Source organism: Lepidochelys olivacea (assembly GCF_965140295.1).
Source record: "Lepidochelys olivacea isolate rLepOli2 genome assembly, chromosome: 1".
NCBI classification, from domain to species: Eukaryota; Metazoa; Chordata; order Testudines; family Cheloniidae; genus Lepidochelys; species Lepidochelys olivacea.
This window is the reverse complement of record NC_140411.1, coordinates 72,340,396-72,368,370: the sequence shown is the minus strand read 5'-3', so window position 1 is coordinate 72,368,370 and position 27,975 is coordinate 72,340,396.

The window sequence follows — 27,975 nt, the reverse complement described above, 5'->3', positions numbered from 1 at the left end:
TGCTCATGGGTTGTGTTATGAATCCTGTTGGTGGTGTTTCCCAACATAATGCCACATTGTTTGTCTCTGTTATTAAAAGGCTTTTGCTACACTCAGACTCTGTACTTGTGAGAGGGGAAGTATTGCCTCTTAGAGGCACCCAAGGGGGGTGGTATTTATTTGTTTCAGGTCACGGGCTGGGGGCTCGAGCAAGTTTTGCATTGTGTTATTGGAATGGAACCCCTAGATACTGAACCTGGCCCTTGTTGCTGCCAACTCTGACAGGCAGAAGGGTTACATACATGTAAATCAGGAAAAAAAAAGTAGCAAAATAGACTGGGACTGTAATCCGCAATAAAGAGCGACTTCTGGCAGAGACATACTTATTGCAAGGTTTCCACTGAATTGGTGTAAATATTGCTGTCTTTACACTCATAGTATAGTGCTGATGGCAAAGGATTGGCAAGATGATTGAACCCTAAGATTAAAAAAATATATATAAAGTACAATTAGCTCGCTAAATATTCAAACTACCAGGCTAGTTGAACGTAAGAATGGCTATACTGGCTCGATCAAAGGTCCATCTAGCCCAGTAGCCTGTCTTACAAGTGGCCAATGCCACATGCTTCCGAGGGAATGAACAGAATACATCATCGTCAAGTGATCTGTTGCCCATTCCCAGCTTTGGCAAGCAGAGGCTAGGGACACCATTCCTGCGCATCCTGGTTAATAGCCATTGATGAACGTATCCTCCATTAATTTATCTAGTTATTTTTTGAACCCTGTTAGACACTGTGGGGGGTTAGCAGTGGCCCCTTGTCCTCTGGGTCAGTGCGAGGCTACTCCGCCTCACTACGTCATAGGGTGTTGCTCATGTTTGGGAAATTAGCTGAGTCACTCTCAGCCTGTAGCTCTGGTCGGCAGTCCAGGTAAAGAAAAAGGCAGTTAGGGTCTCTTGTCCATAATCAGTGCAGTGGCTTGGACCTGTATTCAGGGGCGAGTGGCAAATAAACTGTTAGTAAGCCAAGCCCTTAGTCGGGCCAGGGTGGTACAGAGTCTGGGTCTCAGGCCTGCATACAGGGCCGAGTAGCAAACAAATTGTTCAGAGTCCAGGCCCTTAGTCAGCGTGGGGCAACAAGTCCTTCAGACTCAGGCCATGATAGAGCACCAGAACACAGACTAGGGCAGGGTAGAGCACCCAAACACAGTCTAGGGGAACTTAGTTAGGGTTAGAGCCTAGTGTCCTCACTCGGCTTTTGGTAGATGGATGCAGATCCTCTGGCTTATGGAGGGGGAGTACTGCCACCCCCAGGGTGGGGTGGCAGGGGTGATGCAGGCCTGCCCAACTCCACCATGTCCCAGCCCAGTGCCCTAACAGTGTCAGAGGGATCCACCACTGGGTCCTCCCACAATATGCTGACCTGGTCGCAGGCCAGCTCTTAACCTGACGGTTGTCTAGTTCCCCTGGGCTACTTCCGATCTCCCCCTTGGGGCATACCTGGGTCTGTAAGGGATCCTCTGCATCATCCGGGTAGAAGGCCGGGGCAGTCCTGGCAATTTCCCCTCAGCTTGGTCACTGTGTGGCTCCGGCAGCAGTGGCCAGTCCTCAGCATCACAGGGGTCCGTGGCAGTCTCCCAGTGTGGGAGATGGCAGGAAGTGACTGGGTCCTTCAGCGGCTGCTGCCCAACTGAGCTTGCAGACCAGCCTTTTGTACTTCCTGTCTCGCTCACTGACTTCCACTGGGAGGGGTGAGCACGGCCTGGCTCCACCCACCGGGACTTTGCGAGTTGTCCTTCCCCTTCTGGGACAGTGTGGGTCCACTCTGCCTCACTACAGACACCAAAACTATTTGCAAATCAAGACAACTTTGCAAATTTTTCTGGTTGGAAAAAAAATGGAAATATTGAAATGGTTCATATCAGCATTTCCATCATAAAACACATTGACTCTGCTTTTCAGAAAGAAATATCATTTCAGAATTTTTCCTCAATTTTGTTTAAAAACATAAAAAAAAATTAAAAACCTCAAAATGAAACATTTATTTTCTGGTTCAACTGAAGCAAGACTTGGACATTTTTTCCACTGAAATTTCAAACAAACTGTAGTTTATGATTTTTTTATTCTGCCACCGAACTGAAAAAAAAAGATTATTCATTAAGCTTTTGTCAGGAACCCTGAAAACCTGCCTGCCGCTTCCACCAGTTTATACACACTAGCACCTTGTTCTCTACTTGAGGATGGATCAGGCAGTTTAGAGTCCCCCTAGAAGTGAGACCCTATTCCAATGTGCTCCACATTTCAAGATTATCATTTTAAAAGTAGACCATTCTCCAGTTTTTTGGACAGGAAAATCACTTAAGAATTTTCTGAATTCGTAAAACACATACACACACACTCTATATGAATAACATTCAGGTAACTCTGTCTAAGCCAGAGAATGCTGAGAGCACTCAACAACTTTACAGCATCAAGCAAACAGACTAGCAAACACACAGAGAGGCATACCTGGGGATGTAGCTCTGAACTTGGTCTTTAATATAAAAATAAGTATTCAAGTTTGCTAAGGATTTGTAAGAAACAGAGTGCCACCTAAATGGCTTCCTTCTAATAAGATTAATGAGTGCTGAACTTCATTAATTTTAAATATTTGCTCTGAATTAAGAGCTCTGCTCATACGATTTGTTATGCAAAGCTCACTGTAATCCTTAAGATGGAACATTTTTTCTTTACTTTATATTTCTTAGATCTAAGATCCATGTGTATTTTCCTGCCCATAAAACTTTATTTTTTTAGTGCAGTACGTATTTCAGCACCTGCATCAAGATTAATAATTATAATTAAACATGTTGTATACACTATCAAACAACTGCTGGCAAGAATTAGGTAGACTGGCAAAGATTGCAGAGATTTCAGATGTATCAACCATAGCTCATGGAACTAGTTTGTGACTTGATTCTGCAACAAATACTATTCTCAGTGAACCAAACTCTACACTCAACAATACCAGTGTAAATGACTTCAGATGAGTTAGATTTACATCACCGAGAACACAATTTGGCTCAATAACTTTATTCTTTGTTGTTCAGTGTAAGGATATTCTGCAGGGCTGGCTTTTGACTGGCTAGCATGTTAGGATACTGCTTGTCTGTGTGTATGGTAGAAGGTAGGGGTGCCCTTTAAGGGGTAGATTTCATATTAAGCCGACACAGTTGTAACTCACTCCAATGATAGACCAGGAAAGATTAAAATCCAGGCCACATTTCTAGAGAAAACAGAACAACCACCACCCAACTTTTCTAAACTCCCTGCAGGGAGTTCTTTGTGAGATGAAGTCAGAATACTGCTGCTGGCTCCCATTCATGGCTTCCCAGTTGCTGGAACAGTCCCATTCCCCCTCTCCACCTCCCATTCCTCTTAATATTCCAGCAGATTTAATTACCCTTCCTCTTTGGTCCCACCACAAGCCAGGAGCCCCACCAAAGATCATGGAGCCCTATCACTCCTTCCAAGATATCAGGCATGCCCTGTATTCCAACACCCTTCCACTTCTCAGGCACCTGCCTGACCCATTCTCCTCCCTAGCTTTCAGAGCCCTCCCATTCTATCCTGGACATCAGCCTGGATAGGGCCATTGCAGCTCATCCCAGAAATCTGTCCTGCCACACGCAAATAACTGGTCCAGCTTCCTAAACTCATAGTTATGTATGTGCACTGCACACCAGCTTGTGGGGTCTCCTTCTCCTCCATGGCCTATACCAGAGTCTCCTCCTTCCTGCTTCTTGACCCTTCACTGGACAGAGTGATATTCCCCCCAAAGTTCACAGATGGAAGATTTAAACAATTATTAAAACACTAAAATATAGCCATAAGTTAACCACATTTCAGCAGCACTAAATTCTGGCTCATTAAGTCCTGGTCTACACTACAGGGTTAGGTCGAATGTAGCTGTGTTAGGTTGATTTTATAATGAATGCGTCTACACAAGCAACCCCGTTCCGTCAACCTAAAGGGCTCTTAAAATCAACTTCTGTACTCCTCCCTGGCGAGGGGAGTAGCGCTAAAATCAACCTTGCTTGATCAAATTTGGGGTAGTGCGGATGCAAATCAACGTTATTGGCCTCCAGGAGCTTTCCCAGAGTGCTCCAATGTGACCGCTGTGATTCAACTCTGATTCACTAGCCAGGTACACAGGAAAAGCCCCAGGAACTTTTGAATTTCATTTCCTGTTTGGTCAATGTGGCGCACTCAGCAGCACAGGTGACCATGCAGTCCCCCCAGAATCAAAAATGAGCTCCAGCATGGAGAAAATGGGAGACACTGGATCTGATTGCTGTATGGGGAGAAGAATCTGTGCAGGCAGAACTCTGATCAAAAAGAAGAAATGCTAATATATATGCCAAAATCACACAGGGCATGATGGACAGAGGCTATTACAGGGACATACAGCAGTGCCGCATAAAAGTCAAGGAGCTCAGGCAAGCCCACGAAAAGGCAAAGGAGGCAAGCAGTCGCTCTGGGTCAGAGCCCCATACATGCCACTTCAATGATCAGCTGCATGGCATTCTAGGGGGGGACCCTACCACTACTCCACCACTGTCCATGGACACCTGCAAGGAGGGAGTCTCATGCAACATGGAGGAGGATTTTTTGGATGAGGAAGAGGAGGAGGAGAATGCACAGCAGGCAAGCAGTGAATCCATTCTCCCTGGCAGTCAGGACCTTTTCATCACCCTGGAGCCAATACCCTTACAAGGCAGGATCCCTGACTCTGAAGGCGGAGAAGGCACCTCTGGTGAGTGCACATTTGTAACTACAGTACAGGGTTTAAAAGCAATAGTGTTTAATCTTTGATTTGCCCTGAAGAATTGGGATACATTCGCGGCCAGTACAGCTACTGGAAAATTCTGTTAACGTGTCTGAGGGATGGAGCGGGAATCCTCAATGGTCATCTCCATGAAGCTCTCCTGGAGGTACTCTGAAAGCCTTTGCAGAAGGTTTCTGGGGAGGGCTGCCTTATTTCGTCCTTTAAGGTAGGACACTTTACCATGCCAAGCCAGTAGCAAATAGTCTGAAATCATTGCAGCAGAAAGCATGGCAGTGAATGGTCCTGGATTTTGGTCGCATTCAAGCAACATTCAGTCTTTATCTTTCTGTGTTAGCCTCAGGAGAGTGATATCGTTCATGGTCACCTGGTTGAAATAGGAGAATTTTTGTAAGGGAACAGTAAAAGGACCCCGTTCATGCTGCTTTGTTTGCGCTTGGCTAAAAGGGATCATCCCATAGTACGGTTTTATTCAATATCTTCATAAATGATCTGGAGGATGGTGTGGATTGCACTCTCAGCAAATTTGCGGATGATACTAAACTGGGAGGAGTGGTAGATACGCTGGAGGGGAGGGATAGGATACAGAAGGACCTAGACCAATTGGAAGATTGGGCCAAAAGGAATCTGATGAGGTTCAATAAGGATAAGTGCAGGGTCCTGCACTTAGGACGGAAGAACCCAATGCACAGCTACAGACTAGGGACCGAATGGCTAGGCAGCAGTTCTGCGGAAAAGGACCTAGGGGTGACAGTGGACGAGAAGCTGGATATGAGTCAGCAGTGTGCCCTTGTTGCCAAGAAGGCCAATGGCATTTTGGGATGTATAAGTAGGGGCATAGCGAGCAGATCGAGGGACGTGATCGTTCCCCTCTATTCGACATTGGTGAGGCCTCATCTGGAGTACTGTGTCCAGTTTTGGGCCCCACACTTCAAGAAGGATGTGGATAAATTGGAGAGAGTCCAGCGAAGGGCAACAAAAATGATTAGGGGACTGGAACACATGACTTATGAGGAGAGGCTGAGGGAGCTGGGATTGTTTAGCCTGCAGAAGAGAAGAATGAGGGGGGATTTGATAGCTGCTTTCAACTACCTGAAAGGGGGTTCCAAAGAGGATGGCTCTAGACTGTTCTCAATGGTAGCAGATGACAGAACGAGGAGTAATGGTCTCAAGTTGCAGTGGGGGAGGTTTAGATTGGATATTAGGAAAAACTTTTTCACTAAGAGGGTGGTGAAACACTGGAATGAGTTACCTAGGGAGGTGGTAGAATCTCCTTCCTTAGAGGTTTTTAAGGTCAGGCTTGACAAAGCCCTGGCTGGGATGATTTAACTGGGAATTGGTCCTGCTTTGAGCAGGGGGTTGGACTAGATGACCTTCTGGGGTCCCTTCCAACCCTGATATTCTATGATTCTATGATACGCAGTGGGGGGAGGGGATCATCCCAAATAGCCAGGCAGAGAGGTGGTGTGTGCTGCACATCCACCCAAAAACCACAGTCCCTCCTTTTAAATGGCAAACTCAACTGGAATTGCTTGCTATGGGAAAGGAGGACGCTGCAGTTTGAAACATTCCCACATGTTATGAAAGCATTAGAAGCCAAACCCACGTACCCTTTGGTTTACCATGCTTTCCTGGAAACCAAATTCTGTTGTCCAGCTGTGTGTGATGTGGCACCATACCGGCAGGCACTCAATATAAAAGGCAAAATGTGACCTTGTACCTAAAGCATATGTGCTGTCTGCTGTGAATTGCTTGATCCACTATGAAAGAATCTCCCTTTTGTTCTCAGAAGTGTATCATCTTAAATTTTACTCACCCTTTTTATCCCCCTGCAGGTGCAAATGTTTCTATGCTCCCCCTATCATCTCCATCCCTGAGGTTATTGCAGATTATAAGGCGAAAAAACCACACTCACGATGACATGTTTTCTGAGCTCATGCAGTCCTCCTGCACTGATAGGGCACAGCTTGATGCAGTCCAGGAAAGCATTAAATGAGCACGATGAAAAGAGGCAGGATGCAATGCTGAGGCTAATGGGGAAGCAAATGGACATGCTCCAGCATCTGGTGGAGCTGCAGGAAAGCCAACAAGACCACAGACCACCGCTGCATCCATTATACAACCGCCTGCCCTTCTCCCCAAGATCCATATCCACCTCACCCAGATGACCAAGAATGCGGGTGTGGGCGGGAGGCAGGCTCCGGGTACCCAGCCACTCCACTCCAGAGGACAGCCCAAGCAAGAGAAGGCTGTCATTCAAAGAGTTTTGATTTGTAGTGTGGCTATAAAAAGCAATGTGCCCTTGTCCTTCCCTCCTCCACCCGGGCTACCTTATCACTTATCTCCCTTTTAAAAAAAAATAATAAAGAAAGAATGCATAGTTTCAAAACAATAGTGACTTTATTTCCTTTGCCAGATGTGATCGAAGGGGGGAGCGTGGTTGGCCTACTGGGAATTAAAATCAACAAAGGGGACGGGTTTGCAGCAAGGAGAAACACACACAACTGTCACACCGTAGCCTGGCCAGTCATGAAACTAGTTTTCAAAGCCTCTCTGATGTGCAGCGTGCCTACCTGTGCTCTTCTAATTGCCTGGTGTGTGGCTGTTCAAACTTGGCAGCCAGGCAATTTGCCTCAACCTCCCACCCTGCCATCAATGTCGCTCCCTTACTCTCACAGATATTATGGAGCACACAACAAGCAATAATAACGATGGGAATATTGGTTGCGCTGAGGTCTAACCTAGTCAGCAAACAGCGCTAGCGAGCTTTTAAATGCCCAAAGGCACGTTCTACCACCATTCTGCACTTGCTCAGCCTATAGTTGAACTGCTCCTTACTACTGTCCAGTCTGCCTGTGTATGGCTTCATGAGCCATGGGAACAAGGGGTAGGCTGGGCATCCAAGGATAACTATTGGCATTTCAACATTGCCAACAGTAATTTTCTGATCTGGGAAATAAGTCCCTTCTTGCAACTGCTCAAACATCCCAGAGTTCCTAAAGATGTGAATGTCATGCATCTTTCCCAGCCATCCCACGCTGATGTCGGTGAAATGTCTCTTGTGATCCACCAGTGCTTGCAGCACCATTGATAAGTACCCCTTGCGGTTTATATACTGGTTGGCAAGGTGGTCCAGTGCCAAGATAGGGATATGTGTTTCGTCTATCGCCCCACGCCAGTTATGGAAATCCATTGCAGCAAAGCCATCCACTATGACCTGCACATTTCCCAGAGTCACTACCCATGATAGCAGAACATCAGTGATTGCATTGGCTACTTGAATCACAGCAGTCCCCTCAGTAGATTAGCCCACTCCAAATTGATTCCCGACTGACTGGTAGCAGACAGGTGTTGCAGGCTTCCACAGGGGTATCCCCACTCATTTCTCAACTGTAAGGGCAGCTCTCATCTTGGTATTCCTGTGCTTCAGGGCAGGGGAAAGTAACTCACAGAGTTCCAGGAAAGCAGCCTTATGCATGAGAAAGTTTCGCAGCCACTGGGAATCATCCCATACTTGCAAGACTATGTGGTCCCACCAGTCTGTGCTTGTTTGCTGGTCCCAGAATTGGTGTTCCACTGTGTCAACCAGCCCCACTGCTGCCATGATGTTCCAATTGCCACATCCCGTGCTTTCAGAAATGTCTGTGTCCACGTCCTCCTCACAATCATCCTCATACTGTCATCTCTTATACTGCAGTATAATGCGCAAGATGTTTACAATGCTCGCAACAGTGAGCTGAGCGGGCTCCATGCTTGCCGTGCTATGGTGTCTGCATGGGTAACCCAGGAAAAAAGGTGCAAAATGATTGTCTGCAGTTGCTTTCATGGAGGGAGGGAGAGAGGGAGGGGAGACTGATGACATGTACCCAAAACCACCGGCGATAATGTTTTTGCCCAGTCAGGCATTGGGAGTTTAACCCAATATTCCAATGGGCAATGGAGACCGCAGGAACTGTGGGATAGCTTCGCACAGTGCACTGCTCTGTGAGTTGAAGGTAGCTACAGTGGTGAAGACGCACTCAGCCGACTTAATGCACTTAGTGGGGACATACACAATCAACAGTACAAAATTGATTTCTAAAAATCGACTTCTATAAACTCGACTTAATTCCATAGTGTAGACATATCCTTAAGACATTTTCTGACCTAACTTTATTGCAGTGTTTGTAATTAAATCTTATAAGGAAATTAAACCCAAACTTGTCTTTCAATTTATATTTAGACTCAAATTTAAATCTAATCCTAACATGTAAACCTAAAATGAGAGAGAGAGAGAGAGACAGACAGACAGACAGACAGAGTGATCCATTCAATGCTGAGACTCAGCTTATTTGCATTTTCTTTTTTTTTAAATCACAAGGACAAATTCTGCCCTCAGATATGCCCATGTACCTCTTGCTGATGTCAACTGGAGATGCAGACAATTATCCAAGGACAGAGTTTGGTTCCAGGGACCTGTACCAAAGGCCGGATGAGCTCCTTGTTTTGCAGTCCATTTAAGAAGATTAGTTTGGAGGTAAAATTATGCCCCAAATGCCTTATTACATCATATGAAATATCCAATATGAAAATAAATAATTTAAATTGCGGTATTAAGTCTCATAATATTATCACAAGCACTTCAGACAGCATTCAATAAGTTGTTTACACATCCCACACAATACTCCGTTGAACCTCCATAAACTAACTCACAGTAGGAGAAGAGAGGAGAAGGAAGATGTTCCTTCCTGCTCCTGCCTAGGCTCCAGATGAATCCTAGCAATGTTGGTGCTATCTCAGTCGATTTGGCATGATCCAATGGGCACCTCGCTCACAACCAATTTCTGGATTATACTCCAGTGGCTGGGAACTATGGGCATAATGTGTCCTTTACATCCAGCCTTCCCATTGCCTTTACATCTCATTATAATCATCGAGGCCACTTAGATGCCTGGGCATATCTAGGTTCATGGTACAGAAGAGATTCATTTTTTCCTCTCATAAGACACAACAAGAACTTGGTGACATTGTCTTAGATCAATTGCTGTGTGGAGTAGCAATAGGATGTGATCACTTTGTATCTCGAAAAGCTACATAGAAAAAAGAAATAAATTCCTTCTTCTATTTAATACCTTATTCTACAAAGCTTTCACATAAAGGTACTTGTATAAATGGGGGTATCTTATGTAATGTTACCTCCACAGAGGGTTTCACTGTCTGACACACAGTTATTCTTTAATCCTTTTTCTGTTCTCTCATTGATAGTCAAACTGTATGTCCCTGTCTTCCCACCCTCCCCGTATCTTTAATTTGCAATAGACATCAGTATAAAACACAAACAAAAGAAATAAAATGTGCACTATCAGAGATAGGACTGCTGCATGAGGTACTGTATAATGAAGCTAGTCTAAACCACAATGAAAATTCCCTTAATCAGCACCATGGGAGGTATATAAAAACAAGGAAGGTTGAATAAATGTATTCACTATTGTGGAAATGCCCTGAACTATATCAAATAGATGAAGCTGCCACTTAACACAAGTGCACCAGATAAATCAGAAAAAAACAAACAACCCAAAAACCTTTGTACAAAATAATATAAAACAACTACTCAGTTAAGATTTAAATCATGGAAGGACATGGAATAGATTAGTGAACAAGAAGTTATGACTCTGTGGACAGAGACCCTTATTTTCCACAGCCACAAAATCTGTGAAATCCATCTTCACAGAAGAGCTGTACTTGAGAACATTAGCTTTAATTTTAAAGAAAATTAAGCTTCCAGTCTCTAGATCAGTGGTGGGCAACCTGCAGCCCGCAGGCTGTACACGGCCTGTCAGGGTAATTTGCTGGTGGGCCGCCAGGCAGTGCTTACATTGACTGTCTGAAGGCATGGCCGCCTGCACCTCCCAGTGGCTACAGTTCACTTTTCCTGGCCAATAGGAGCTGCGGGCCTTCACCACTTCCCACAGCTCCCATTGACCAGGAATGGCTCACTGTGGACACTGGGAGCTGCGGGTGACTGTGCCTGTGGACGGTCAATCTAGATTTATGAACAACCTTGATGCCCTTAAGTACTGGTCACAATAAACTCACAATAAACTCATATCATGATATAACTCCATGCCTCCAATTGGCCTCTAAACTGGGGTTTGTGTGGTCACCTACGCCAGTTGCTCTCAACCTTTCCAGACTACTGTACCCCTTTCAGGAGTCTGAATTATCTTGTGTACCCTCAAGTTTCAACTCACTTAAAAAAACTACTTGCTTACAAAATCATACAAAAATACAGAAGTGTCACAGCACACAATTATTGAAAAATTGCTTACTTTCTTATTTTTACCATATAATTATAAAATATATCAATTGAAATAAAATATTGTACTTACATTTCAGTGTATAGTATATAAAGCAGTATAAACAAGTCATTGTCCATATGAAATTTTAGTTTGCGCAGACTTCTCTAGTTCTTTTTATGTAGCCTGTTGTAAAAGAGGGCAAATATCTAGATGAGTTGATGGAAGAAATTTGCGTACCCCAAGGGGCATGCATACCCCTGGTTGAGAACCATTTATCTGTGCTACCCCTGTGCTGTGTGGGGAACCCTTCTGCGCTGAGGGAATTCCCAAGGGCCCTGATCCACCTGCAATTTAACACTGCAGTAGTGGCATAAAGGGGCTATACAGAGGGAAACAAACTCAGGATGAAAGCATAAAATACATTGATGTGCAGACCCCTCCCCCATCAAAAACTGTGTGCGTCACTGAAGTCCCACTTAATCTCTGTTTTGAGGGCTTAAGTGGGACATAAATAAACCACAGACCTTGTGTGACCTGTGCTTTGGGGATAAAAAAAAATTCTGTAGACATTTGGGCTCTGGCTGAAGCCTGGGATCTGGGATCCTCCCCCTTTCCAGGGTCCTAGAGCTCAGGCACATGTCCGAATCTGAATGTGTACACAGGAATTTTACAGCCCCAGAGCCTGAGTCCAACTAGCCTGAATCCGCTGACCTGGGCCAGCACGGGAGTTTAATTGTTCTGTAGGCATACCCTTTGGGAATGCCCCTCATGTGACATGGACCAGACAAGAGACTATCATTTAATTTTCCAAACAATTTCATACTTGGAAGTAACTTTTAAACCATGCTAGGATTTACAGTGCTATTAAAAGCTCTATGAAGTCAGTGGCAGTGCTGACCCATATTTGCAGCAATTAAGAAAATACAATTAAACACCAATTTTAATTAATCCTGCCTCCCCTCCATTTCCCACATATAGCACAAGTACAATTATTTTATGGTTCTTTGAAGTAGGAGAAAACACATTAACCAAGAGGGAAAATATAAAGTACAGCACAGTAGCTACATGCAGAAAGTCATTTTTGCATGATTATATAGAAAACCTCATGGCAAAAGCTGAGATATTAAAAACACCTTTCATTAGATTTCTCAATTCACTTTTATCTTTGAAAGTCTGCTTTCTTTCCCTAGGACACTTTACACAAAGATCAGCAAAAAATGTGCTTATTTGGAAACCAGCTTGTAAAAATTTCAAAAGGCTTGCTTGGTGTGAAGCTAGGTAGATCTTAAAACAAAACAGAACAAAATAATCCCACCACCTTTAATTATTCAGTCAAGTAAATTAAAATCAGCAAAAAAAAAAAAAATAGTGGGGAAATTAGGTCAAAGAGAACAATAACAGAAAAGACAAAAATAAAAAAGTGCAAAGAAAAATGTGTTATCTGAACATGCTGCTTCAGTGAATGAGCTGCCAACAGGCTGAAAGGGTGATCTTAAAAAAAAAAAATCACTAAAAACAGAAACAAAACAAAAAACGCTGGCAACAATGTTTTCAATATGAAGCCTCTATCAACAATTTGTATGGGAAAAGGAAGAGTTAATTGTGCTCAGCATTTAAATAGTAATGGAATCACCTTTCAACTGATTTACTCATGGAGCAAGGACTACTAGAAAAGCTTTACCAAGAGCAATTTAAAATTCCTTCATGCCCCTCTGAAGTAGTTATTATTTTGCCCATTTTACATATTAGGGCCAGAGTGACTTACCAGGGTTACTCAAGTGAATCAGTGGCAAAGTTAGGAAGGGAATCCAGAAGTTCTGAGCTCAAATCTCCTGCTACAGGTGTAGTAGCAGCCTGTAACCACTAGACTATGCTCCCTCCATTGATGGGACAACATAATGAAAAAGCTCTGTTCCTGGACTGAGGATAAACACAGTTCAAATGAGTAAATGAAATGCGGAGGTGGATATTTCAAATTGATCAGCAATAGCAGCACACACATCCAGACTAGAATCTTCTTTTGTGTTTGTTCTAACAACAAGACCAGAGTGGCAGAGATCCAACCATCAAAATCATTACAGAGATGGAAAATTCCCCTGGGCAATGATAATCAAGAGTCAGAAAATGGTTGAGGTCAAAATGTGAGGTTCTAGATTTCCTATAAATTATAGGTTTTGTGGGTCTTCCTCTCCCTTTTGTCCAATACATTTGTCTAGAAGTTTCTGGTGTTTTCTTTTTAGATCTAATTAGTTAGCAATATCTTCCTGGTATTTTTTTCTCACCTGTCAAAGCATGAAATCCAAATCATGTGTTTCTGTTACAGAAACTGAGATTTATATTATATATATTTAACATTTCCATCTCAACATACAGGGCAATATTTTCTTAAAATTAGACATTTATCAGGGGTTGCAGATCTTCAACACCAACACGTTTTCATCGCCAAATGTTACCTAGTAAAATCTTGATCAAAGGAGAAAGAAAACAGTTGGATCCGATGCAATTGTATGAAAATTGACTGAGTTTCAGAATAGTGCCATTTAATGTTAATGAAGTAACTGTACCTGTTACAAGCAGTCAGTCATCCAGGGGAAGAAAATAGAAGTCAAATTAAAGGGAAAGGGGAGGGACTTTGAAAAAAATGGCAAGGGCAAAAACACAGAAGATGGATGGTAGGAGAAGAGAAAAAGAATCTGAGGGGGTGGGGAATGGAGAGTTGGATAAATATTCAGCAGCAAAAATAGACAAAACAGAAGAGTATGGGAAAAGTTTCATAATTTAATGAGTATAACACAGATCTATGACACATATGCAAGTGTGAAACAATAGTAAATTTAATATAGTAATTAACTAGATAAATAATGGTAAATTTAATAGTAATTAACTATTATTTATCTAGTTTATTAATAATAATGTCATTATACTTGGTAGTCATTTTTATCCTAAGATCTCTAAGTATCTTTATAGTAATTAAAGTATGGTTCTACTCCATAAAATTACTCTCTGAAATTGGCACTGAATTTCCATGTTCACAGTGACTCACAAAATTTATGTCAGATTTACTCAGTGTCGAGATAAATAAAAATGTGCTTCTTCTAAATGCGGTTTACTCATGTTTGGTTCTCAGAATCAAGCTGGATATTTTCCTTCATCCTTTATCAAACACAAATATTGCATAAGTCTTGTTAGACTTAGTTCAACTTTTTCATCCATTCAAAAGAAAGAAGTTCCATTGAAAGAAATGATTCATGAGAACAAATAATTTCTTTTTTTTTTCAAAATTAAAAAAAAATCCATTTTTGTGTAAAATGAAAAATTTAAATTTTCCATTTCACTATAATAAGGTAATTTCCAGAGTGGGGGTGTGTGCGAGGTGGTTATTTTAAAAATAATTTCCTTCTCTTTTCCTGCTGGAGAAAAAGTAAAATAAATATTAGAAGAAATAGAGAAAAAAAAACCACTCTTGCTTGCCTACTTATTTGTTTTCATTGGAAAAGTGTGAAAAAAATAAAAGATGTGAAACAAAGTGAGTTTCTCTCTCTCCACATTCTCCCACTGAAAAACAAACAAACAAAAAAAAAACCATAAAATCCATTTTTTCCCCACTGAAGTGAGGGGAATATACACATTCAAAATGGAATTTTTCAAAGAGAAACATTTTTTGAAAAGTAACATTTTCATTTCTAAACAGTTTCATTTTTTCAAAAATCGAAAATCTAAAAAAAAAATCTGAAAATGTTCAAGTGAAATGAAAACTTCTTGGTTTTTTTTCCACTGCTCTCCAGAACCTAAAATGGAACTCAAGATTACTGCATCTCAACATTCCTCTGCAGTCAGCAAAAAGTCATGGAAGATAAAGGCAAGGAGAGAAGGTAGTCAATCTTTTTTTCAAATAAGTGAAATTCACAGAAAAATACTTAAGAAAATTCAAATTACTCATGTTCTATTATTCCTGATCCCTGCCACAATCAGATTCTGTCTAAACAGTTGCCACTTAGTACCCTGAAAAAAAGTAATATTCAATCTAGTCATCCCTTCCACTATTTTCAGTTGGTTAATCAATTGTACAAAAAAAAATAAAAATAATAATTTTACTATAGTAGAACCTCAATTGTATGAATATGAATCTTACCAACAATTAGTTTTGCAAGCCATTTTTCCTGACCCCAGGGGGTTCGGGGGTGGGGAGAAATAACAAAGAAAGTTATGTTGCATATAAAGAACAAGTCGCATCCCTGGATATTCAAATGCCTCACAGACTCATAGACTTTAAGGCCATAAGGGACCATCTTGATATTCAGTCAGACCCCTGCACATTGCAGGCCACAGAACCTCACCCACCCACTCTTGTAATAACCTCCGGATGAGTTACTGAAGTCCTCAAATAATTATTTAAACACTTCAAGTTACAGAGAATCCACCACTTTCAAGTTATCCATACCCCATGCTGTAGAGGAAGGTGGGGCGGGGGGAAAACCCAGGGTCTCTGCCAATTTGACCTGGGGGGAAATTCCTTCATGATCCCAAATATGGCATTCAGCTGTAACCAGAGCATTTTGGCATGACCAAATAGTGCCTTCAATGAACTCAACATATCCTTGCAGTGGTGCAAAGGACAAGAAGAAAGCAATGCAGTGCACCATACTGACACTTATGCATTGTTTCTATTGTAATTTTAAGATGTTCAGTGTTATGACCTTTTCAATTTTATGAATTTATCAATCCCCAATTAGTTCGTAAAATAATGGTTCTGTTGCAGTTAAACAAATTCATTTGTAAAAGGATTATTTGTATATGTTTATGCAACACTATGAATACAACTATTGATGGCTGTTTGCCATCTTTTGGTTATTTATTAATTATTATTATTTGTAATAGGACAGCACTTATGAGCCTCAATAAAGCAGGGGTTTGTTCGGTACTATACAGACCACCAACAAAGAAGAGAGTTCCTAACCCAGAGAGTTTAAAACCTACATGCCAGACAGACTGCAATATGAGGAGGAAACAGAAAATGAAGGGGGGCTAGGTTGGCAGGGTGAGATTACCACTCAGCAAACAGAATTTAGCACAAAAACCAAAGTTTCAGCTCACCAACTGTACAGCCAATGTCAAATAGGAGATGTGGGCTCAGAGCGAAGAGGATCCAGCAGATTCAGTGTCAGCCATTGTGCTTTTTGGAAAGCCATTCAACCTCAAGCAACTCATATGAAAATCTCCTGCTTCCATAGCGAGGTACAGAAATTCATAAAGCAATTAAAAATGCCTGCAGATAAGACATTCCAAACCCTCCAAACAACCTTTAGCCAGTTGTTTTACAATGGAAGGAGGGAGGTGGAGTATGACAATGAGTAAGAGACTGCTGAAGCCACACCCAAATGAAAAACAGAAGTCACCAATTACCTGCCCAGTTCTGTCATGCAATCATTCCCAAATGGCACAACCAAATTGTCGTCTAAATGATCAAAGCCCAGAGGTATTTTCTATGTCATGATATAAATGATAGATTTTGCCCTGACCCATTGACATAAAACTGAGTTAACAAGTACTATACAATTGTTTTTTTTGCATCTGAAGGTTTTGTATAAATACCTCTCACAGTCATATTCCCATATAAAAACAATGAAAAGAGGAATTAAAAGAATTGAGCCAACCTCACAGAATGTAAAGGAGTACTTGTGGCACCTTAGAGACTAAACATTTATTTGAGCATAAGCTTTCGTGAGCTATAGCTCACTTCATTGGATACATCCGATGAAGTGAGCTGTAGCTCATGAAAGCTTATGCTCTAATAAATTTATTAGTCTCTAAGGTGCCACAAGTACTCCTTTTCTTTTTGTGAATATAGTCTAACACGGCTGCTACTCTGAAACCTTTCACAAAATGTGTAATGAGCAGCAAAACGACACAATCAACGTGGAACAAAGTGGGTGCATTGTCTCTCAGATATCCTGGGACCAACATAGCTAATACAAGACTGCAAACAACAATCAAAGTGGGTCTCACCTGAAGACACGTTAGCTAGTTAGTTAGCTCCTGCCTAGAAAAAGAAAATAACTATCACAATACAGCAAACTCAGCCACTGGATAAATACATTTCCAGATCACAAACATAAAGAGCACATAAATATTCAAACTATGGAGGCTATTATTTTGCCAAGGCGGGGCCAGACCAATCACTTTAAGTATTATGTCTGTGTCATCAGTTCTTAATTTACTAGCTACCAGAAATGCAATAAGAATTAGCAGTACTAGAGACTGAACTAACGTTGCTCAAAACCAGAAGGCTCCCTCAGTGCACTGAGACATATCTCTGGCATTAGGCTAAAGTTTTAATGTATGCTATTGCTATCTGTGATATTCCAGGACTGCCTTGGGGATGGAAAAAATAAACAAACCCATACAGACTCATTATGCTGGTTCCAATGTGATGACATTTTCAACAACCAGAGGGTTTATATTTGCTTCTTTGTTTTACTGAGAAAAATGTGTTTGGTATAGCCTTTCCAAATACCAAACAATCACTTAACAACTTAAATTTAAATAAGATTGAGCTTATTTATAGAGCACTATTATTCAAGGTTGTTGTACATAGTATTTTCCTTTTTATTTGCAATGTGCTTTGTTATTACAAAAATGTGTTAAACTTACACTCCAAAACATTAATTTTGTAAAACTGGACTTTAATAAGCTGGTCAATTTCAAACAAGAAAAAATATGAAGCAGAAATATATATTGATGTCCTGATTTGTATGTACTCACCACAACCATGGTTATAACAATGCTTTGCACTTAACCGGGAGCTCTTTGCAAACATTTATCAAATAGCTGAGAAAAAAAAATCATTGGTTGGTGGGACTAGTAGCTCTGTGGTAGTTCCTTCTCATTCAACAGCTGCCCTCTAAACAAGCCCACCGTGGAGCGGTAGGTGCATTGACATCAGAAATACCTCCCCCTTCCCCACTGCCGCTCCCTCATCTCTCTTCCTTCTTCTCCCATGTTCCTTTTGTAACCTCTGCCCTCTGGCACCATTTCCCAGCATGCTTGACATTAAGTTGGGAGCAGAATGGACTAAAAACTCCCACTGAGGCCAATAGGGAGGCTTCTGCTGGGGTCATCTGGACAAGCAGTTTGCTGGGCCATAGATGAGCCAGAGCTGCTCAGCCCTTCGGAGTGACTGGGTTATGTTAACACCTTTAGCCCATTTATTCCATCTAAATTAATACAACAGAGGTCAGCCATGTTTCAGGTTCACTGACCTCACAGTAGAATTCCAACTATAAAAATCTGTGAGTTCCATCAATGCTTATCTGAACAGAGAAATTCATTTAAGTGTGTTCTATCACTCAACACCTACATACTCAAAATGGTTCCTGAACCATTAACAGTACGAATGGTCCCAGTAAGAAGTGGATGGTATCTGCCAAGAAGAGGTATATTCTGAGTGGAATGGTCCCATAACATCTCACAAGTTAATGGCAAAACAAAATCTGGCCACTTAAGGATTTGCCTTTATATCAAAGTCTGTGGGGTTATAGAAGCTAAGCAAAATCTTCAGCCTTAAAAAAAATTATTATTTAAGATTTTGTTTATAAATACCATTTTTAGTTTATACACAAATTCAAAGTTTTGTTCCTTAGTAAGAGTACGGACATTAGACAAGATCATATCAATTAGTTGCACTGTTGCTCATAAAGGAAAGAACAGCTTATTTGAACGCATGTATGACTTATTAATTATTATTTTGGATCATATTAATAGAGCTGGACATTCAAGAGCACACAATACTGTTTTTTGACCAACTCCATTCAATAAGTAAACATTTCAAAAGAAACAAAAAAATATTTATTTCATTCAGAATATTTAACAGATATTTTTGTTTTGTGTTGGGGAGAAATTCTTTCACTTTTTTTCCTCTAGAAAAAAGGATAGGCAATAATAGCTGAGAGCATGTTACCTCCCCTTTCTCTCTCTCATTTACTCCTTTCTCCTTTTCCAGTGGGGAAAAGATAGGGGGAAGGTGAAAGTGAGCCGAAAGGGGAATTTTCCCAGAAAATATTTTTTTTTAAAAGTTTGATTTCTTTTTCTATTTAAAACTTTATTTTTATGGTTTGCATATAAAATATAAACACATAAAACAAAACATATAAATATATGCACAAGATTGAAATATGATACAAACAACAACATTTGACATTCATTCTTAGTAAAAACCTGGAAAATTACAAAACAAAACCTGAACCCGTAGAGGTCATGCAGAGCATTAATTATTAAAGTGACTAAACAGATCAATAAGTGAGAACATAACCTATGAGTATCGGAAACTAATATATAGTAAACTGCAAAGGTCTGCAATAGTTTCATGTGTGTCCAGACCTCTTCATATTTTTTCCTCGCCACAGTCATTTTTCCCATTAATGCAGCAGTAGAGAGCTCACTAAGCCAGTCTGTTTATGGAGGAGGAAAACTGAACATTTTCATTTTGAAACTTTCTTTGAAAAAACAACAACAATAAAAGTTTAAAATGGAAATTGTCTTGTGAAGATTTCTATGTAATCGAAAAACCTTATTTCTTCTAAACAGCTTTTTGTTTTGTTTTCATTCCTTATATGTCCGGTTTTCTAATTTTCACAGTTTTGTTGCTGTCCTCTGGACCCTCTCCCATTGTCTACATTTTTCTTAAACTATGGTGTCAAAACTAGATGCAATACTCCAGCTAAAGCCTCACCAGTGCCAAGTACTGAAGGACAATTATATCTTGTGTGTTATATATAATACTGCTGTTAATGCAACCCAGAATATTAGCCTTTTTCACAACTGCATCACATTGTTCATTCATATTCAATCTGTGATCCACTATAACCTCCAAATACATTTCTGCTAAGCCAGTTATTCCCCATTTTGTAGTTGTGCATTTTATTTTTTCCTTAAGTGTAGTTCTTTGTACTTGTCTTTGTTTAATTTCATCTTGTTTATTTCAGACCAATTCTTTAATTTACAAAGGTGCTGTTGAATTCTAATCCTGTCCTTCAAAGTGCTTGCAACTCCTTCCAATTTGGTTTCTCTATAAATTTTGTAATGATACTCTCCACTCTATTATCCAAGTCATTAATGAAAATATTGAATGAAACATGACATAGGACAGAACCCTGCAGGCCCCACTAGATAGATCCTTCCAGTTTGATAGTGAACCATAGATAACTACTCTGAGTACTGCTTTTCAACCAGTTGTACACCCACTTTATAGTAATTTAATCTAGACCACTGTCCCAAAATACATCCTCATGTGAAATATGTCAAAAGGAAGTCTGAAGATGCATAATTTTCAGGGAATGGTACTATGCTCAACTTCTGTAGTTATGGAAAAAACAGTCATCAAATCCTCCCCACAAAAAATTCTAACCCTCACGATGGGAAATCTAAGTCCTACTGCCTGGACAAAGCAAAAGAGATGCCATGATCTTTAGGAGCTGTACACCACCACCGACCTTGTGTAACACACCAGCTAAGTGTCACCTTCTTCACATAGACATATGGCCTATGCAGAGAATAAGAACTCATTTAATCTGTCTGTATCCATCTGTGTTTCCTGTTTTATACTTAGATTATAAACTCTTTGGTCAGAGACTGTCTTTTTGTTCAGTGTTTGCACATTGCCTAGCACAGTTGAGTCATGGTCCATGACTGGGGCTCCTAGGTTATTACTTATAGTGTTTACTACCACCAGCTAATGGAGATACTACTTAATCTTTGATTTCAGAGTAGCAGCCGTGTTAGTCTGTATTTGCAAAAAGAAAATGAGTATTTGTGGCACCTTAGAGACTAACACAATACAAGTCCAGATTTCTCACTCCACTCTCAAACTTAGTGATAAGGAGATGTTTGATTTGCAACCAATTTTTAATCCTAATCTTTATTATCAGATTGAAAACATCTCCCTTGTACAGGAGATGCCCACCATCGTGATGAAAGAAACATTCAACACTTACCGATACGGGGGCCCAGAAGGGGCGGGGCCTCAGGAAGAAGGGGAGGGACTGGGGGTCAGCAGCCCCCAGCCAGCCCATCCTCACTGCCTGGTCCACGCTGCCTGGGGCTCCAACATCAATTTAAAGGGCTGGCCTCGGGGCAGCTGCTCTTTTTGCCCAGCCTCCATCAGTGGAAAGGCGGGGCAAAAGGGGCAACAACAGCACTTTAACATCACTGCCCCTTTTGTGCGGTTCCCCATCAGCAGCCCGGCTTACTTTCACCCCTGCCCACCATCTGATGAAAGATTGCAATACAGTCATAGGTGATGGCCTGCTGTTTCAGGCCCTTCAACACAATATGTGAAAGCCCTAACGGCCTGGTTAATGCAATTCCATAAACGGCATTCACTGACATTGTTCTGCAAGTGCCTCCCCAAACTTGCGGCATTAGCTTCGAGAATACCAATGTGGTTGATGAGAAAAACTACCTCAAGTGCAACCCTAATTCTGTTTCATGCATCCAAACAGCTCACTAACCTTGTCCCTGGACAAAGTTGTTGTCCCTAAAATGGATGAAGACAAAAAAGGCAGGAAGGGATATCACCATAGACCATACATCAAGGTCATTAGGTGGTCCAAACCTGAATGCTCTGATGACCTCAGCTGAAGAAACTGGGAAGTTGATATGGCAAACAACTACAAAAATCTGACCAGCAGCATCTTCTGAGGAGAAAGTTCATAGTAACCAGTCACAGCAGAAAGATTTGCATATCCACAATACAGCTAAGAAATAACTAGAGATTATTCAAATCAGACACCCACAGTCAACCAAAGTACAGGGAGTTGCAAAAGTGAGGAAAAAACTGTTGTCATAAATATAAAGGGAAGGGTAAACCCCTTTGAAATCCCTCCTGGCCAGGGGAAAGCTCCTCTCACCTGTAAAGGGTTAAGAAGCTAAAGGTAACCTCGCTGGCACCTGACCAAAATGACCAATGAGGAGACAAGATACTTTCAAAAGCTGGGAGGAGGGAGAGAAACAAAGGGCCTGTGTGTCTGTCTATATGCTGGTTTCTGCCAGGGATAGACCAGGAATGGAGTCTTAGAACTTTTAGTAAGTAATCTAGCTAGGTATGTGTTAGATTATGATTTCTTTAAATGGCTGAGAAAATAATTGTGCTGAATAGAATAACTATTTCTGTCTGTGTATCTTTTTTGTAACTTAAGGTTTTGCCTAGAGGGGTTCTCTATGTTTTTGAATCTAATTACCCTGTAAGATATCTACCATCCTGATTTTACAGGGGGGATTTCTTCATTTCTATTTACTTCTATTTTTATTAAAAGTCTTCTTGTAAGAAACTGAATGCTTTCTCATTGTTCTCAGATCCAAGGGTTTGGGTCTGTGGTCACCTATGCAAATTGGTGAGGCTTTTTATCCAACATTTCCCAGAAAAGGGGGGGTGCAAGTGTTGGGAGGATTGTTCATTGTTCTTAAGATCCAAGGGTCTGGGTCTGTAGTCACCTAGGCAAATTGGTGAGGCTTTTTACCAAACCTTGTCCAGGAAGTGGGGTACAAGGTTTTGGGAAGTATTTTGGGGGGAAGGACGCGTCCAAACAGCTCTTCCCCAGTAACCAGTATTAGTTTGGTGGTGGTAGCGGCCAGTCCAAGGGCAACGGGTGTAATATTTTGTACCTTGGGGAAGTTTTGACCTAAGCTGGTAAAGATAAGCTTAGGAGGTTTTTCATGCAGGTCCCCACATCTGTACCCTAGAGTTCAGAGTGGGGGAGGAACCTTGACATGGTGGCAGCGGTGGAAGGGCTGGTCAGGAATGTGGACTTTTGCAGTCTATGATGATTATCCCATCCCCATGCTGCTGGGGGAAGACTTGGCCAATCACGTGAAGCAGGCCAAGAGGGTGGGAACGGTCACCCGCAGCCAGGCTAAACAAGCCGTGAGGCCTAGCTCTGTTCCGGAAACTTCTATCAGGACCTGGTCAGAGGTGATGGACCCGGACCCCAGGCCAATGTCTGCAACAGCAGTAGTGGATCCAGTCCCAGAGACCCAGATGGAACCAGTCCCAGAACTGGAACTAGCCGAACAACCAACACCAGACCCCGTGTCAGCACTGAATCCAGTACTTGCAACCTCAACACCAGAGTGCCTCACCGACCCTGAACTGGCAGCAGCCGATAACCCAACACAAGAGGCTCAGCCGGAGCCTGAATCCCAACATAGTGCACCAGCGGAGAGCGGTTGACAGTCAACAGAAACAGCTCCATCCTCTATATCGCTTCCAGAGGGACCAAGCCTAGGTCCACAATCCAATGAGGAACTGATGTCTCCAGCATCAAGGGAACAGTTCCAGACCGAACAGGAAGCAGATGAAAGCCTCCAGAGAGCTTGGACGGCGGCACGGAGCAACCCACCGCCTCTCAGCTCTTCTAATCGATCCAGGTTTGTTGTAGAAAGAGGACTTTTATACAAGGAAACTCTTTCTGGGGGATACCAGGAAGACTGGCATCCTCAGAGACAGTTGGTAGTTCCAACTAAATACCGGGCCAAGCTCTGGAGCTTAGCCCATGATCATCCTAGTGGCCATGCTGGGGTGAACAGGACCAAAGACCGTTTGGGGGGGTCATTCCACTGGGAGGGAATGGGCAAGGATGTTTCTACCTATGTCCAGTCTTGTGAGGTGTGCCAAAGAGTGGGAAAACCCCAAGACCAGGTCAAAGCCCCTCTCCAGCCACTCCCCATCATTGAAGTTCCATTTCAGCGAGTAGCTGTGGATATTCTGGGTCCTTTTCCGAAAAAGACACCCAGAGGAAAGCAGTACATACTGACTTTCATGGATTTTGCCACCCGATGGCCGGAAGCAGTAGCTCTAAGCAACACCAGGGCTAAAAGTGTATGCCAGGCACTAGCAGACATTTTTGCCAGGGTAGGTTGGCTCTCCGACATCCTCACAGATGCAGGGACTAATTTCCTGGCAGGAACTATGAAAAACCTTTGGGAAGCTCATGGGGTAAATCACTTGGTTGCCACTCCTTACCACCATCAAACAAATGACATGGTGGCATAGTGGTGGGATTAACCTGAAATCATTTTGAGATCCAGTTGAGATTTTCTGAACTAGAAATACAGATTTTAAAAAGGATTTTTTTTTTCCTTTGGAAAGGAAGTCCAGAAAGCAGCTGAAACTGAAAGCAGCTTGTTTTTTCTCTGCTTTGTGGCCAAGCAGAGACAAAAGGGGATTATCTTTGTGAATTGCAGGTTTTCTTTGCCTGGAGGCAGGGTACTTAACTCCTGCAGGGAAATTCAGTCTTCCAACCCAGAGGTTTTTTTTTTCTTCCTAAAAGTAAATAGAGATGCATGTGTCTTATTAACTCTGTTTTTCCAAGAGCTCCAGGAAGAAATCCCAGCCAGTGTTTCACCCTAGCTGAGATTAGGGGGGCGTGTCATAAATATAAAGGGAAGGGTAAACCCCTTTGAAATCCCTCCTGGCCAGGGGAAAGCTCCTCTCACCTGTAAAGGGTTAAGAAGCTAAAGGTAACCTCGCTGGCACCTGACCAAAATGACCAATGAGGAGACAAGATACTTTCAAAAGCTGGGAGGAGGGAGAGAAACAAAGGGTCCGTGTCTGTCTATATGCTGGTTTCTGCCAGGGATAGACCAGGAATGGAGTCTTAGAACTTTTAGTAAGTAATCTAGCTAGGTATGTGTTAGATTATGATTTCTTTTAATGGCTGAGAAAAAAATTGTGCTGATTTTACAGGGGGGATTTCTTCATTTCTATTTACTTCTATTTTTATTAAAAGTCTTCTTGTAAGAAACTGAATGCTTTCTCATTGTTCTCAGATCCAAGGGTTTGGGTCTGTGGTCACCTATGCAAATTGGTGAGGCTTTTTATCCAACATTTCCCAGGAAAGGGGGGGTGCAAGTGTTGGGAGGATTGTTCATTGTTCTTAAGATCCAAGGGTCTGGGTCTGTAGTCACCTAGGCAAATTGGTGAGGCTTTTTACCAAACCTTGTCCAGGAAGTGGGGTGCAAGGTTTTGGGAAGTATTTTGGGGGGAAGGACGCGTCCAAACAGCTCTTCCCCAGTAACCAGTATTAGTTTGGTGGTGGTAGCGGCCAGTCCAAGGACAACGGGTGTAATATTTTGTACCTTGGGGAAGTTTTGACCTAAGCTGGTAAAGATAAGCTTAGGAGGTTTTTCATGCAGGTCCCCACATCTGTACCCTAGATTTCAGAGTGGGGGAGGAACCTTGACAACTGTACAGTAATTTTACAATATTCCTATGCTCCTTCATTCCATTTCAGTATGTTTCACTAAAACAGGAATTTAGATGAAACACATCACAGCTACAGTTTCCGCAAAAATGGTATAACAATTTTCAGTAATAATAAAATACATCCACACTTGTAATATTTTACCATAAATGTACAGCTTGGTGCCACCCCAATCCAATTTTTTTTCTGACCTAAATACACAAAAGCAAAGAAGCAGGCAAAATAGCAGTTAATCTACAGGCACAGAGTATCTGTCACATTTGGCTGAAAGTCATATTTAATGCAGTGGCTGATGCCTGGCCGCAAGGAAAGTATAATTGGTTGAAGAGTTTATCTTTGTGGGAATAGGGGGATAATGTGCTTTATAATGTGCAGTATTTTTTTCTGTTATGTAATAATGTGATACATACATTCTGATTAAAGATATGAAAGGATAACAGAAAAACTTATTCCTTTTGCTCCTCACTTATACCACATGAAAGTGCTAGGGGTAGAATACTTGTCCATAGAAAATTATGAGTAACAACAAAATAAATGGTGGGACAAAGTATTCCAATTTATGTGTTGGGATTATGGATTTCCTTCTATTTTTCATTGGTAGTTTCAAAACAGTATTCTTCAAGAGTCTTTTTCCTCCCCTTCATCTTCTTTTTTTGTTACCTTATTGAAAGATACTTCAATAATGATAATCCTCGGAAATATTTGACCTTTGTGAAGGCTAGAACACAATGTAGAGCAGGCATTTGCATATCTCAGCCTCCCTGTACTGAAAAGTAAACTAGCCAAAAACCAAGAAAATTAACATGTATGATCTTCCCTCACTCTCTTTAAATGGATCTTTAACTAATATTAGAAACTCTAAAACCTCCTTTTTGAATCTTTACTTTTCATCACAAGAGATATTATGGTGGTAATAATGAGATCAAAACATACCTGGAAACCATAGCAGAAATAACATTAGCATAAAGAAAATCTTCTCACTTTCCCTATGCCTAACTACAGTGCATGCATAATAACTGATGCTGACAGGAAAAGATATGGTCATGCGCATATGCAAGTAAGGGGAAATTCTCCCTTCTTTCCCTCTTCTATCCTGGTTAAACAGCAAGCTATTCCACATATAACCCCACAGAATTACTTGATCAAATTCTCATGTTGCCAAAAATTGGCAAGAAGTTGTACATACTATAATAAAAGCTCAAAAGGGAGGGATTGTCAAAACTATTGTTCTCTACACAGACTTTGTGTGTATGCATTATAGTGCATTTTCTTTAACTAGCTGGTCGCACAACTTATTCAAGGGCAGATGAAATTGAAGTATATAGGACCAGGACTATACGTGGCATGCTTAGGTAGGTTAAGATGTGGGGGTGGTTAGGCATTTTTGGGTGAAATGTTTTTTCAGTGGAAAGTGTGAGTTCCATAAAACCAAAAATGTCCACAAGAACATGCCAATTTTGCAAACAAATCTTTCTATCAGGAAAATCAAAATGAAAAGTTCACCTCCTAGTGTGGTTCAACCAAATTGAAACTTTTAATCAAATTGAATTAAAACATCTAATTTTCAGTCAGTTTGATATCAATCTGCATCTGTTCTGAAGATGTATCATGAGGGATGTAGTCTGGCCAGGGACAATGAGGAAATGAGGGACCCAACTAGAACTCCCCTGAGACACAGCATTGGATCAGGATAACACAGTTTAATGTTGAAGTGACCCAAAACATTTAGACTATTCTTACTGCTCAGGATTAACTATTGCACTTTATCACAAGAGTTTAGGGAATCCTAATCTTCCCAATTTAGTAGATTAGTGCTCCAAAACTGGCAGTTTTTTTATAAGAGTCAGTGACCACCAAAACATGGGAAAAAACATTACAAATATGTTTTGCTTGTAGTTCTGGCAAACAAAACATAAAATTAAATGCAATATACCTATACATTTGGGGGTTTGTTTGTTTGTGTTTTCATAATTAGTACGATTTATAGCCATCATGTGGCATGTTTGTTTATGACTTTGCTCTAAACACTATGAGTATAAGGATTATCCCAGAGTATGATAAATTGCACTGAAAAATATTGAATAGTTGTAGTTACCAAAGCATAAGAGTACTATGAAATGTCTTGCTCTATTTTATGAAGCATTAAACTGTTCATAGTAACTATGGCTTCTAGATGTCATCAATAAATCAAGCCAGGCCAATGGCAGCAAAGTGATGGATATCCAACTATCTAAGGGATTTGATCATAAGACACAAGCTAAAATGGTGACAAGGTGGAGATAAATGTTTGTGTTCAGATTAACATCCCAAGGTCAGAGTGCCCAAGCATATCAATGAGGAGTATTCAGACAACACTTTGAGAATATTAATCTAAAAAGGTACAACAGCTAAGTGGAAAAGAAATTGAATTTTAATGAAGTCTGTTATGATTGTCTAAGAAAACATTTATAGTAAATTACTCACAAAGAGATTGAGTTTGTTCATGCAAAGGGCTTGCTCCTTTAAAATATCAGACACTGCATGGTGATTATTTATTTATTTTATTTTAAGTAACTTTACAAGGACATTGATAAAACATTAGAAAAACACAGTAGCATATTCTTTATTTCTTTAAGGATGGGGAGGGGAGAAATGAAATGC